The sequence below is a fragment of the Triticum aestivum genome, chromosome 7A (genome assembly GCF_018294505.1).
Source record: "Triticum aestivum cultivar Chinese Spring chromosome 7A, IWGSC CS RefSeq v2.1, whole genome shotgun sequence".
Lineage (NCBI taxonomy): Eukaryota > Viridiplantae > Streptophyta > Magnoliopsida > Poales > Poaceae > Triticum > Triticum aestivum.
The window spans coordinates 242,535,756-242,549,205 of NC_057812.1; positions in this window are offsets into that span (position 1 = coordinate 242,535,756).

The window sequence follows — 13,450 nt, forward strand, 5'->3', positions numbered from 1 at the left end:
TGAGATCGATTTCCCATGGCGCAAATTTTTGTCATGGTCTTTTCGCGAACATTCCTGGGCCGCGCTTAACAAGCCCACAGGTGATGCCTACAGCGCCGAATAGGTTCATGATGCTGGTGGCTTGGCTCGAAGGGTTTGTGTGCTCCTTTTTTTAGGCAAATGGTGTGTGTTGCTGGACCGCTAGAATAGGAGCCCGGCTCACTTGAGGGATAGAGTGTCATAAGTTCGACCTGTTTAAGCAAGATTCTTTAAGAAAACATTTTTTAACAAAATCTGAAAATATATGACCCAAAACATAATTTTCAAAAATATGACCCGGTCTCCATTATTATCAACACTCGCATCATATGTTGGGGAACGTAGTAATTTTAAAAAAAATCCTACGCACACGCAAGATCATGGTGATGCATAGCAACGACAGGGGAGAGTATGTCTACGTACCCTCGTAGACCGAAAGCGGAAGCGTTTATCAACGCGGTTGATGTAGTCGTACACCTTCACGATCCGTCCCGATCAAGTACCGAACGTATGGCACCTCCACGTTCAGCACACGTTCAGCTCGATGGTGTCCTCGCCTTCTTGATCCAGTAAGAGGGGCAAAGTAGTAGATGAGTTCGGGCAGCACGACGGCGTGATGACGGTGTTGGTGAAGAACAATTTCCGCAGGGCTTCGTCTAAGCACTACAAAAACTATGACGGAGGATAAACTAGAGGGGACGGGGTTGCCGGCACACGGCTTGGTGTTTCTTAACGTGTCTTAGGTGCTAGCCCTACCCCTCTATTTATATGTTGAGCCTTGGGGTCAAAACTTGGAGTAAAAGCCTCCACAAAGTCGGTTTAACCCGAAAGGCAAGAGTCCTTCTCGGACTCCAGGGCCAGACGCCAGGGTTCCCGGCGTCTGGACCCGGACCCTGGCGTCTGGACCCAGACGCCAGGGACCCTGGCGTCTGACCCCTGGACTCCGTAAAATTTCCTTTTGCTCTTTCCAAAAACCTTGTGGGCTTTCCCCTTTGGCTCAAATAAAGTGTTCTCGTACCCAAAAATTTAGGGAAACATTCGGAACCCCTTCCGGTGAATTCCGGAACCCTTTCGGAGACCAAACACTATTATCCCATATATCAAACTTTATCTCCGGACCATTCCGGAGTTCCTCGTCATGTCCGTGATCTTATCCGGAACTCCGAACAACATTCGGTCACCAACATACATAACTCATGTAATACTATATCGTCAACGAACGTTTAAGCGTGCGGACCCTACGGGTTCGAGAACTATGTAGACATGACTGAGGCACTTCTCTGGTCAATAACCAATAGCGGAATCTGGATGCCCATATTGGCTCCTACATATTCTACGAAGATCTTTATCGGTCGAACCGCATAACAACATACCTTGTTTCCTTTGTCATCGGTATGTTACTTGCTCGCGATTCAATTGTCGGTATCTCAATACCTAGTTTAATCTCTTTACCGGCAATTCTCTTTACTTGTTTTGTAATGCATCATCCCATAACTAACTCATTAGTCACATTGCTTGCAAGGCTTATAGTGATGTGCATTACCGAGAGGGCCCAGAGTGACAAATCCTAATCTCGATCTATGCCAACTCAACAAGTACCATTGGAGACACCTGTAGAGCACCTTTATAATCACCTAGTTACGTTGTGATGTTTGGTAGCACACAAAGTGTTCCTCCGGTATTCGGGAGTTGCATAATCTCATAGTCATAGGAACATGCATAAGTCATGAAGAAAGCAATAGCAGTAAACTAAACGATCAAGTGCTAAGCTAACGGAATGGGTCAAGTCAATCACATCATTCTCCTAATGATGTGACCCCGTTTATCAAATGACAACTCATGTCTATGGCTAGGAAACTTAACCATCTTTGATCAACGAGCTAGTCAAGTAGAGGCATACTAGTGACATTTAGTTTGTCTATATATTCACACATGTACTAATTTTCCAGTTAATACAATTCTAGCATGAATAATAAACATTTATCATGATATAAGGAAATATAAATAACAACTTTATTATTGCCTCTAGGGTATATTTCCTTCAGTCTCCCACTTGCACTAGCCATGTGATTTAACACCAATAGTTCACATCACCATGTGATTAACACCCATAGTTCACATCGCCATGTGACCAACACTCAAAGGGTTTACTAGAGTCACTAATCTAGTTCACATCGACATGTGATTAACACCCAAAGAGTACTAAGGTGTGATCATGTTTTGCTTGTGAGAGAAGTTTAGTCAACGGGTCTGCCAAATTCAGATCCGTATGTATTTTACAAATTTCTATGTCTACAATACTCTGCACGGAGCTACTTTAGCTAATTGCTCCCACTTTCAATATGTTTCTAGATCGAGACTTAGAGTCATCTAGATCGGTGTCAAAGCTTCCATCGATGTAACTCTTTACGACGAACTCTTTGTCACCTCCATAACCGAGAAACATTTCCTTATTCCACTAAGGATAATTTTGACTGCTGTCTAGTGATCTACTCCTAGATCACTATTGTACTCCCTTGCTAAACTTAGTGTAGGGTATACAATATATCTGGTACATAGCATGGCATACTTTATGGAACCTATGGTTGAGGCATAGGGAATGACTTTCATTCTCTTTCTATCTTCTGCCGTGGTCGGGCTTTGAGTCTTACTCAATTTCACACCTTGTAACACAGGTAAGGACTCTTTCTTTGACTGTTCCATTTTGGACTACTTCAAAATCTTGTCAAGGTTTGTACTCATTGAAAAAATTTATCAAGCGTCTTGATCTATCTCTATAGATCTTGATGCTCAATATGTAAGAAACTTTATCGAGGTCTTTCTTTGAAAAAACTCCTTTCAAACACTCCTTTATGCTTTCTAGAAAATTCTACATTATTTCCGATCAACAATGTCATTCACATATACTTATCAGAAATGTTGTAGTGCTCCCACTCACTTTCTTGTAAATACAGGCTTCATCGCAAGTCTGTATAAAACTCTATGCTTTGATCACACTATCAAAACATTTATTCCAACTCCGAGAGGCTTGCACCAGTCCATAAATGGATCGCTGGAGCTTGCACACTTTGTTAGCTCCCTTTGGATCGACAAAACCTTCTGGTTGCATCATATACAACTCTTCTTCTAGAAATCCATTCAGGAATGCAGTTTTTACATCCATTTGCCAAATTTCATAATCATAAAATGCAGCAATTGCTAACATGATTCAGACAGACTTAAGCATCGCTGCGGGTGAGAAAGTCTCATCGTAGTCAACCCCTTGAACTTGTCAAAAACCTTTCGCAACAAGTCGAGCTTTGTAGACAGTAACATTACCATCAGCGTCAGTCTTCTTCTTGAAGATCCATTTATTCTCTATGGATTGCCGATCATCAGGCAAGTCAACCAAAGTCCACACTTTGTTCTCATACATGGATCCCATCTCAGATTTCATGGCCTCAAGCCATTTTGCAGAATCTAGGCTCACCATCGCTTCTTCATAGTTCGTAGGTTTGCCTTGGTCAAGTAACATGACCTCCAGAATAGGATTACCGTACCACTTTGGTGCAGATCTTATTCTGGTTGACCTACGAGGTTCGGTAGTAACTTGATCTGAAGTTTCATTATCAACATCATTAGCTTCCTCACTAATCGGTGCAGGTGTCACAGGAACTGGTTTCTGTGATGAACTACTTTCCAATAAGGGAGCAGGTACAGTTACCTCATCAAGTTCTACTTTCCTCCCACTCACTTCTTTTGAGAGAAACTCCTTCTCTAGAAAGGATCCATTCTTAGCAATGAATGTTTTGCCTTCGGATCTGTGATAGAAGGTGTACCCAACAGTTTCCTTTGGGTATCCTATGAAGACACATTTCTCCGATTTGGGTTCGAGCTTATCAGGTTGAAGCTTTTTCACATAAGCATCGCAACCCCAAACTTTAAGAAACGACAACTTTGGTTTCTTGCCAAACCACAGTTCATATGGTGTCGTCTCAACGGATTTAGATGGTGCCCCTTTTAACGTGAATGCAGCTGTCTCTAATGCATAACCCCAAAACAATAGTGGTAAATCGGTAAGAAACATCATAGATTGCACTATATCCAATAAAGTACGGTTATGACATTCGGACACACCATTATGCTGTGGTGTTCCAGGTGGTGCGAATTTGTGAAACTATTCCACATTGTTTTAATTGAAGACCAAACTTGTAACTCAAATATTTTTGTCTCCGCGATCAGATCGTAGAAACTTTATTTTCTTGTCACGATGATTTTCCACTTCACTATGTAATTCTTTGAACTTTTCAAATGTTTCAGACTTATGTTTCATCAAGTAGATATACTCATATTTGCTCAAATCATCTGTGAAGGTCAGAAAATAACGATACCCGCCGCGAGCCTCAACACTCATCGGACCGCATACATCAGTATGTATTATTTCCAATAAGTCAGTTGCTCGCTCCATTGTTCCGGAGAACGGAGTTTTAGTCATCTTGCCCATGAGGCATGGTTCGCAAGCATCAAGTGATTCATAATCAAGTGATTCCAAAATCCCATCAGCATGGAGTTTCTTCATGCGCTTTACACCAATATGACCTAAACGGCAGTGCCACAAATAAGTTGCACTATCATTATTAACTTTGCATCTTTTGGTTTCAATATTATGAATATGTGTATCACTACAATTGAGATCCAACAAACCATTTTCATTGGGTGTATGACCATAGAAGGTTTTATTCATGTAAACATAACAACAATTATTCTCTAATTTAAATGAATAACCGTATTGCAATAAACATGATCAAATCATATTCATGCTCAACGCAAACACCAAATAACATTTATTTAGGTTCAACACTAATCCCGAAAGTATAGGGAGCGTGCGATGATGATCATATCATTCTTGGAACTGCTTCCAACACACATCATCACTTCACCCTTAACTAGTTTCTGTTCATTCTGTAACTCCCGTTTCGAGTTACTACTCTTAGCAACTGAACTAGTATCAAATACCGCGGGGTTGTTATAAACACTAGTAAAGTATACATCAATAACATGTATATCAAATATAGCTTTGTTCACTTTACCATCCTTTTTATCCACCAAGTATCCAGGGTAGTTCCACTTCCAGTGACCATTTCCATTGCAGTAGAAGCACTCAGTCTCAGGCTTAGGTCCAGACTTGGGCTTCTTCACTTGAGCAACAACTTGCTTGTCGTTCTTCTTGAAGTTCCCCTTTCTATCCCTTTGCCCTTTTCTTGAAACTAGTGGTATTGTTAACCATCAACACTTGATGCTCTTTCTTGATTTCTACCTTCGTCGATTTCAGCATCGCGAAGAGCTCGGGAATTAGTTTCGTCATCCCTTGCATATTATAGTTCATCACTAAGTTCTATAACTTGGTGATAGTGACTAGAGAACTTTGTCAATTACTATCTTATCTGGAAGATTAACTCCCACTTGATTCAAGCAATTGTAGTACCCAGACAATCTGAGCACATGCTCACTGGTTGAGCAATTCTCCTTCATCTTGTAGGCAAAGTACTATCAGAGGTCTCATACCTCTCGACACGGGCATGAGTATGAAATACTAATTTCAACTCTTAGAACATCTTATATGCTCCGTGGCGTTCAAAACGTTTTTGAAATCACAGTTCTAAGCCGTAAAGAATGGTGCACTAAACTATCAAGTAGTCATCATACCGAGCTTTGTCAAACGTTCATAAACGTCTGTATATGCTCCTGCAATAGGTTCGTGTAGGATCGAAAGTATGTCTAGAGGGGGGTGATTAGACTACTTGACCAAATAAAACTTATCCTTTTCCCAATTTTAGTTCTTGGCAGATTTTAACAACTTTGGACAAGTCAAGCAATCTTAACACAATTCAAGCAAGCATGCAAAGAGTATATGAGCAGCGGAAAGTAAAGCATGCAACTTGCAAGAATGTAAAGGGAAGAGTTTGGAGGATTCAAACGCAATAGGAGACATGGATGTTTTTGTCGTGGTTCCTATAGGTGGTGCTATCGTACATCCACGTTGATGGAGACTTCAACCCACGAAGGGTAATGGTTGCGCGAGTCCACGGAGGGCTCCACCCACGAAGGGTCCACGAAGAAGCAACCTTGTCTATCCCACCATGGCCGTCGCCCACGAAGGACTTGCCTCACTAGTGGTAGATCTTCACGAAGTAGGCGATCTCCTTGCCCTTACAAACTCCTTGGTTCAACTCCACAATCTTGTCGGAGGCTCCCAAGTGACACCTAGCCAATCTAGGAGACACCACTCTCCAAGAAGTAACAAATGGTGTGTTGATGATGAACTCCTTGCTCTTGTGCTTCAAATGATAGTCTCCCCAACACTCAACTCTCTCTCACACAGGATATGAATTTGGTGGAAAGAAGATTTGAGTGAAAAGCAACTTGGGGAAGGCTAGAGATCAAGATTCATATGGTAAGAATGGAATATCTTGGCCTCAACACAAGTGTAGGTGGTTCTCTCTCAGAAAAAGGTAAGTTGGAAGTGTAGGTCCATTCTGATGGCTCTCTCCACAAATGAAGAGGAGGTGGAGGGGTATATATAGCCTCCACACAAAATCTAACCGTTACACACAACTTGCCAATCTTGGTGGGATCGAATTGATAAACTCGGTCGGACTGATTCAGCAAATCTAGTGACCGTTAGGATTTTCGGTGGGACCGACATGCAACTCGATAGGACTGATATGGTTAGGGTTAGGGCATAACGTAATCTCGGTGAGACCGATTACACAAACTCGGTGATACCGATTTTGGTAATAAACTAACCAGAGAGTTGAACAGGTAAACTCGGTGGAACCAATTCGCTCATTTCGGTGAGACCGAAATGTTACGAAAGGGAAATAGAGAGTTTACATTGCAATCTCGGTGGGACCGATCGCTCATCTCGGTGGGACCGAAATTTTACAAAGGGAAACAGAGAGATTACAATCCCATCTCGGTGAGACCGAGATCCCTATCGGTGAGACCGATTTGCCTAGGGTTTGTAGCAGTGGCTATGACATCTGAACTCGGTGGCGCCGGATAGAAAGAATCGGTGGGGCCGAGTTTGACTTTTGGTTTAGGTCATATGTGGATGTGAGAAAGTAGTTGAGGGCTTTGGAGCATATCACTAAGCATTTTGAGCAAGAGCCTCATTAAGCAACACCTCATCCCTCCTTGATAGTATTGGCTTTCCTATAGACTCAATGTGATCTTGGATCACTAAAATAGAAAATGTAGAGTCTTGAGCTTTGAGCTTGAGCTAATCCTTTTGTCCTTAGCATTTTGAGGGGTCCACTTTTCTCATCCATGCCATGCCAATCATTGAGCTTTCCCGAAATATTAATCTTGAAATAGCATTAGCTCAATGAGCTATATGTTGTTAGGAATTACCAAAACCACCTAGGGATAGTTGCACTTTCAGTCTCCCCCTTTTTGGTAATTGATGGCAACATATAGATCAAAGCTTCGACAAATGATAATAAGAATGGAAAACATTGTCGCTTTGAGAAGTATGTGAAAAGCAAGAGCTCCCCCTAAATTTGTGCATAGTTTAAGATTTGCTTTGGACTGCAGATGCACAATGAGTTAGGATCATGGGTTACTCTTCCATGTCACATACATCTTGGTGGAGCGCTCAAAATGATAATAATTAAATACATGCACTCATCACCAAGCAAAGTGAATGATCATATGGGGATATAAAAGGATAATGTCATCCAACAAGCATTAAGGTAGCATATGATCAAACACATGATCATCCAAGTATCACACAAAAGCATAAAGTATCTCAAACAAGCAAATAACAAAGTTCAACCACCAAAAAAACAAGAGAGAACAAAGAGCAACACTCTCTCTCGAAGCCTATGATCTATACATTTTCTCCCCCTTTGGCAACAAGTTACCAAAAAGTTCATAAAAAATGCATAGTGCTAGATCGACTCTCAGGTTTGGTCTTCAGGTGGTGGTGTAGATAAGACTCCAAGGACGAAGGCATCAGTTGATGTAGATGGAGCTGGTGGAGTGGGTGCTGGAGCTAGTGGCACTGAAGTTGTAGCTGGTGTAGATGAAGTTTCTCTGGTGTCTGTAACTGTCACTACAACAGATCTCTGTCCTCTGGGCACTCTAGCAAAAGCATTAGTGGTAGACTTGCCCTTCTTCTCCTGCACTTCATCCTAAAGTTGCTCAACAACTGACTGTATCTCAGTGACCTTCACATCTAAATCATAGAACTTCTCCTCCATGATCCTCTCCAAGCTCTCCTGGTTTTGAGTCAGGGTGGCCAATCCCTTCTCAATCCTCAGAGTGGAGGCAATCAAGTAGCCAAGCTGATCTTGCTTGCTCTTCAGAAGATACTGAGATGCCTCATCAATGGTTGGCATCTTTGCAGCCTTTTCAGTCCTTGCCTTCTCCCTCTTTGCTTGTGCTTGCATAGAAGATGGTTCATTCTCATCCATTACCACAGTGTTGTCTTCAAAGTCTGGGTAGATGGGCATATGTTCCTTGTCCAAGAGATATGTGCCAGTGCCCATCTTGGAGTTGATTAGCTCCTGGATTTGTGGGGCATACCCTCAACTTCTCTTCTGATCTGCAACTGTTCTCTTTATAGTTTCCACAATTAGGCTCATGACTTTTGAACTTTTGAGGCACATCAAATATGTGAAGGAGGTTAATTGCATGGCCTCTGATCATCTTGTGATCACCTGACTTTGGCAATAGAGTGTGCCTGAGGATCCAGTTGATTGTTGGCAAACCTGACAGAAGGTAATGTACTGATCCAAATTTGTGTGTCTCAAGAGCAGCATCTGGGATCTCTTTGTACATATGTGCCATGGTGTTGTGATTCTTCTTCTTCTTGGCATAGACATCCAAGTCATCTTCATTCTCCTCAAGAGCATTGATCAATTTTGCCCATTCTTCAACTGTTGACTGATACCTAGTACCTTCAGACATCCAGACAATCCTTCCATCTGGGTAGAAATGAGTTGTGGAGTAGAACTGCATAATAAGCTCATCATTCCACTTTGTGAGCTTCTGCCCAACAAAGTCCTCTACTCCACAAGACTTGAAACTAGCATAGACTCCAGGATAGTGTTCTTCATTTTCCCTGATGTACTCCCAGTCCACCCATCTCATATCACAGACTATAGGCTTCTTGTCAAGCAACACTGTCTCATAGAAGTCCTGTTGTTCCTTTGTATGGAACCTGTAGTCCACAACAGTTCTTCTCCTGACTGTATAGGGATCAGTCAATCTCCACTGCCTGAGTCCTGCACCCTTCCTGAGCTTCATGTCCTCAGCTACTGGATGAGCATCATTGTGATCTGGAATTTTGGGCTTCAACTTCCTCAAGACATGTGACTCATCATCATCTTCTTCTATAGCAGCTTCAGGCACTGGGGCCTTGTTCTTCTCTGCAGCTGGAATATTCCTTGTACTCCTCTTGGGTGCAGCTTTGGATTTTGGAGCAGCTGCCTTGGGAGCTTATTTGGTCTTAGATGGAGCAGCAGTTGTGCCATATTCCTTTTTCAGAACTTTCTTCTTTGAGGTGGCCTCTTCCTCAACAGCCACATAGTCCTCATCCTTAGAATCTGAGGTTCTCTTCTTTCTGGCCCTGGTGGCTGCCTTAGGCAAGTTGCTGGGTGTACTCCTGCTTCCCTCATCATAACTGCTAGAGGGACTAGTGCCCTCACTCATGTGAACTTGCTCCTCAGACTTGTTCTAACTGTCACTCTGATCTGACATGATGCAAACACTGACAGCAGACCCTGTGAATAGATATAGATGAGATAGATTGGATGAGCATCACAAAGTACAAAGGTTTTTGCAAAAGAATGAGTTAAAAACTTAGTTTTAGTTTTCCAGAGAAAGCATTTCGGATCTATCGATTTGAAAACTCGGTGATACTGAAGCAGCTTTTGGACCTAAACTAGTGAACTCGGTCAGACCGAGTCACAGTTCGGTGGCACCGAGACTGCTAGGGTTTCACAAAGAATTGAACTCGGTCACACCGATTTGCAATTCTCGGTCAGACCAAGAATCACATGTGCAATGGCCTTAGCCAAACCTTAGCCTAAACCCTAAACCCTAAACCCTAAACCCTAAACCCTAAACCCTAAACCCTTAGCCAAACCGGTGGAACTGATTTCAACAACTCGGTTGGTCCGAGATGATTTCGGCGGAAACCTAACCCTAAATTTTCAATCCACAACTAAACTACAGAGTGATTTCGCTGGATAGAGTGATCTCAATCGTGGCAAGATACATGGCAAAACAATGTGCTAGGAATCGGAGTGAGATTAGCACAAGGATCAAGTCCATACCCTAGGTGCGGCGATGGACCTGCTACGGCGGCAACGGTAGAGACCAGCGGCGGGAGGCAGCTGGTGATGAGGAGGACGATCCGGAGACCAGGGAGGCAGAGCAGGCTGAGCGCGGGCGAAGGGGTTCAAAGAATTTTCCAGAATATATATAGCCTGACCTTGTCGGTATGACCGAGTGGAACAACTCGGTGGCACCGAGATGCATAACTGCAAGCAGTTACTGCAACTCGGTGTGACCGAAAAGTTCAAATCGGTTGCACCGAGATTGAAAACCTAGATCAACTTAGTGATCTCGGTATGACCAAAATGGATGAATCGGTCAGACCGAAATGCACAAAGAAGTTTTGGAAGTTTAAGTCTATGATGAATCGGGGACTCCGAGTGCTCCTCACACAGAGTGGTTCGAATCTGACTTGATCAAACTTTGTGATGTGGCATGAATAGAGTTTGAGACGAGAAAAGCATAGATAGCTAGAGAAGGTTCTTAGGCATTTTTGTCCATCCACTTGGCAAAAGAAAAAGGAACCAAACAATCAAAACAACAAGTGGATGTCCTCGAATGAGTAAATTATGCAACCAACATGCTCACACAATAAAATGGCAAATGAAATATGTGGCAAAGCATGCACAGCCAATTCTAGCATCTATCAAGCAATTAGCGATGACTAGGTCATCTATATATGAGTATATTGACTTAGGAGTCAAATGAGAACATTTGATCATAGGTCATACTCATCGTTTAAGCACAAGTGGGGTTACCACTTTTACATAAAGCATTGTTGTGTTCACACCATTAGAGTTGCTTTAGCTCAATTCTTAGAGTAAAGCCCCCCCTAGATGTGAGATCCCCCCTAAGAGGGATGAACTAACCTTGGGTTTTGTCGATGATGACTTCATGTAGGTGTTGAAGATGTGGATGCTCAATGTTGATGTAGATCATTTGGAGCAATCCTTTGGAGTGAGTTGCACTTTCAATACCTACACGGGTTAGTCCCACAAGGAACAAACAAGGATATCCATAGACATAGAGTGATGCACACACAAGATGATGTCTACGATAGCATTAGGTTACCTTGTCCCTTGTCTTGCCAACAAGAGGGTTTGTGACTCCTTGAACTAGTGCAAGATGTGGAAGTTGATTGCACTTGTTCTTGCCAAAATGATAAGAGTGAAGTATGTTGGCGGAGTCACCCTCAAGAACTCTTTAGTTCTTCTTCTTCTGGATCCACATCATCTTGATGGGAATCCTTGGAGTTGTAGTCGTACTTGATGAAGTAGAACTTGATGTAGTCTTGGGAACCCACTTGACCAAGGCCTTGGGTGCTTCTTCAAATGCATCAATTTCCTCTTGAAGCTTATCCTTGCCTTTTTGCTCGTGGTCTTGTGGTGGAAGATCATCTTGAGCTTGTGTCCCTTTGAAGGAAGTAGGATCATACTTCTTTTGTTGAGGAACAAACTTAGTCTTGGGTTATTGATCTTCTTCCCACTCAACTCCATTGGCATTGAACTTTCGTTCAGAACCAACACCTTGGTTCTTCCGATGCCTTCCTTGCTTGCATACAATTTCCTCGAATTGCTTACTCCTGGCAAGGCTCTTGTAAACACCTTTCTCTATAATTCCCTTCAATAAGCTATTTTCTTGCTCAAGTGTAACTTGGCTAAGAGAATCATTAGTGGAATCAAGAGAACTACTAGAAGCAACAACATTGGATTTAGCATGATTATTGTTACTACTAGAGGAAGAATCTTTCTTGTTCTTGTTACTAGACTTGACTTGAGGCATGTAAGTGGATAAGAGTAAATGCTTGGCAATGTAAGAAGAACTTTTCTTGCGAAGATCATCACTAATTGCCTTTAAGAACTCATGCGCTTGCTTAAGGTTGAGCTTTTCAAAACGTAATTTCTCATGAGTCCTTAAAAGTTCTCGATGATCTCCTAAGATAGTTTCATGAGATAACTTAAGAGTGTTTAGTTCTTTAGTTAGAAACTCAATCTTCTCCTTATCATTGTCATTCGTTTTATCTTGATTAGCATGATTAATTGAAGTTTCATCATAGTATTCATCACTAGAGTTGTCAACAAGTAAATCATCATCACCTAACAAGTCATCTTCATCACTATTGAAATCAACATACTCGGGGTGTGATACCTTTGGGCCTTTAGCCATGAAGCATCTTCCAAGTCCTTCATTTGGTGAATCAAATATGTCGTAGGAGTTGGTTGACACAAGTGCTAGACCGGCAACACCTTCACTTGAGTATATTCGGAGTCGGACTGATAGCTTCTCTTGGAGTGATTGTCGGAGTCGGAGCCGGATACCCATTCCCCAACATGAGCTTGATGTCTTTGTTTTGTGTAGCTCCTTGATGACTTGTCCTTCCTTTCCGAATCCTTGCTTCTCCGGGATGTTTTTCGTTCATAACGATCATCTCTACTCCTCTCTCTTGATGGTGATTCTTCTCTTGTACTTCTTCTTTTTGGAGAATCTTCTCTTCTCTTGTAGGGTGTCGTACACTCATTGGAATAGTGTTTGGGTCTTCCACAATTGTAGCAATTTCGCTCTCGACTAGAAGATCATTTGTCATTGTAGGACCTTGACTTGGGACTTCTCTCGTTGCTTCTACTCTTATAGAACTTGTTGAAGTTCTTCACCATTAGGCTCAATTCTTCATTGAAGGTTTGTTTCTCACTTGATGATGTGGGAACTTCACATGAGGCTTTGTAAGCACCACTTGACTTGTTATGGATCTCCTCCTTATCCTTGAGTGACATCTCATGAGCAACAATTCTTCCAATGACTTCCGTTGGCTTGAGATCTTTGTAATTGGGCATCATTTGGATCAATGTGCATACGATATCATATTTTCCGTCCAAAGCTCTTAGGATCTTCTTGATGATGAATTTGTCGGTCATCTCTTCACTTCCTAAGCCGGCGATCTCATTTGTGATAAGAGCAAGCCTAGAGTACATTTCAGCGACACCTTCACCATCCTTCATTTTGAACTTGTCAAGATGACTTTGAAGCACATCCAACTTGGATTCCTTGACGGAGTCGGTACCTTCATGCATATCAATCAAAGTATCCCAAATTTCCTTTGCATTCTCAAGAC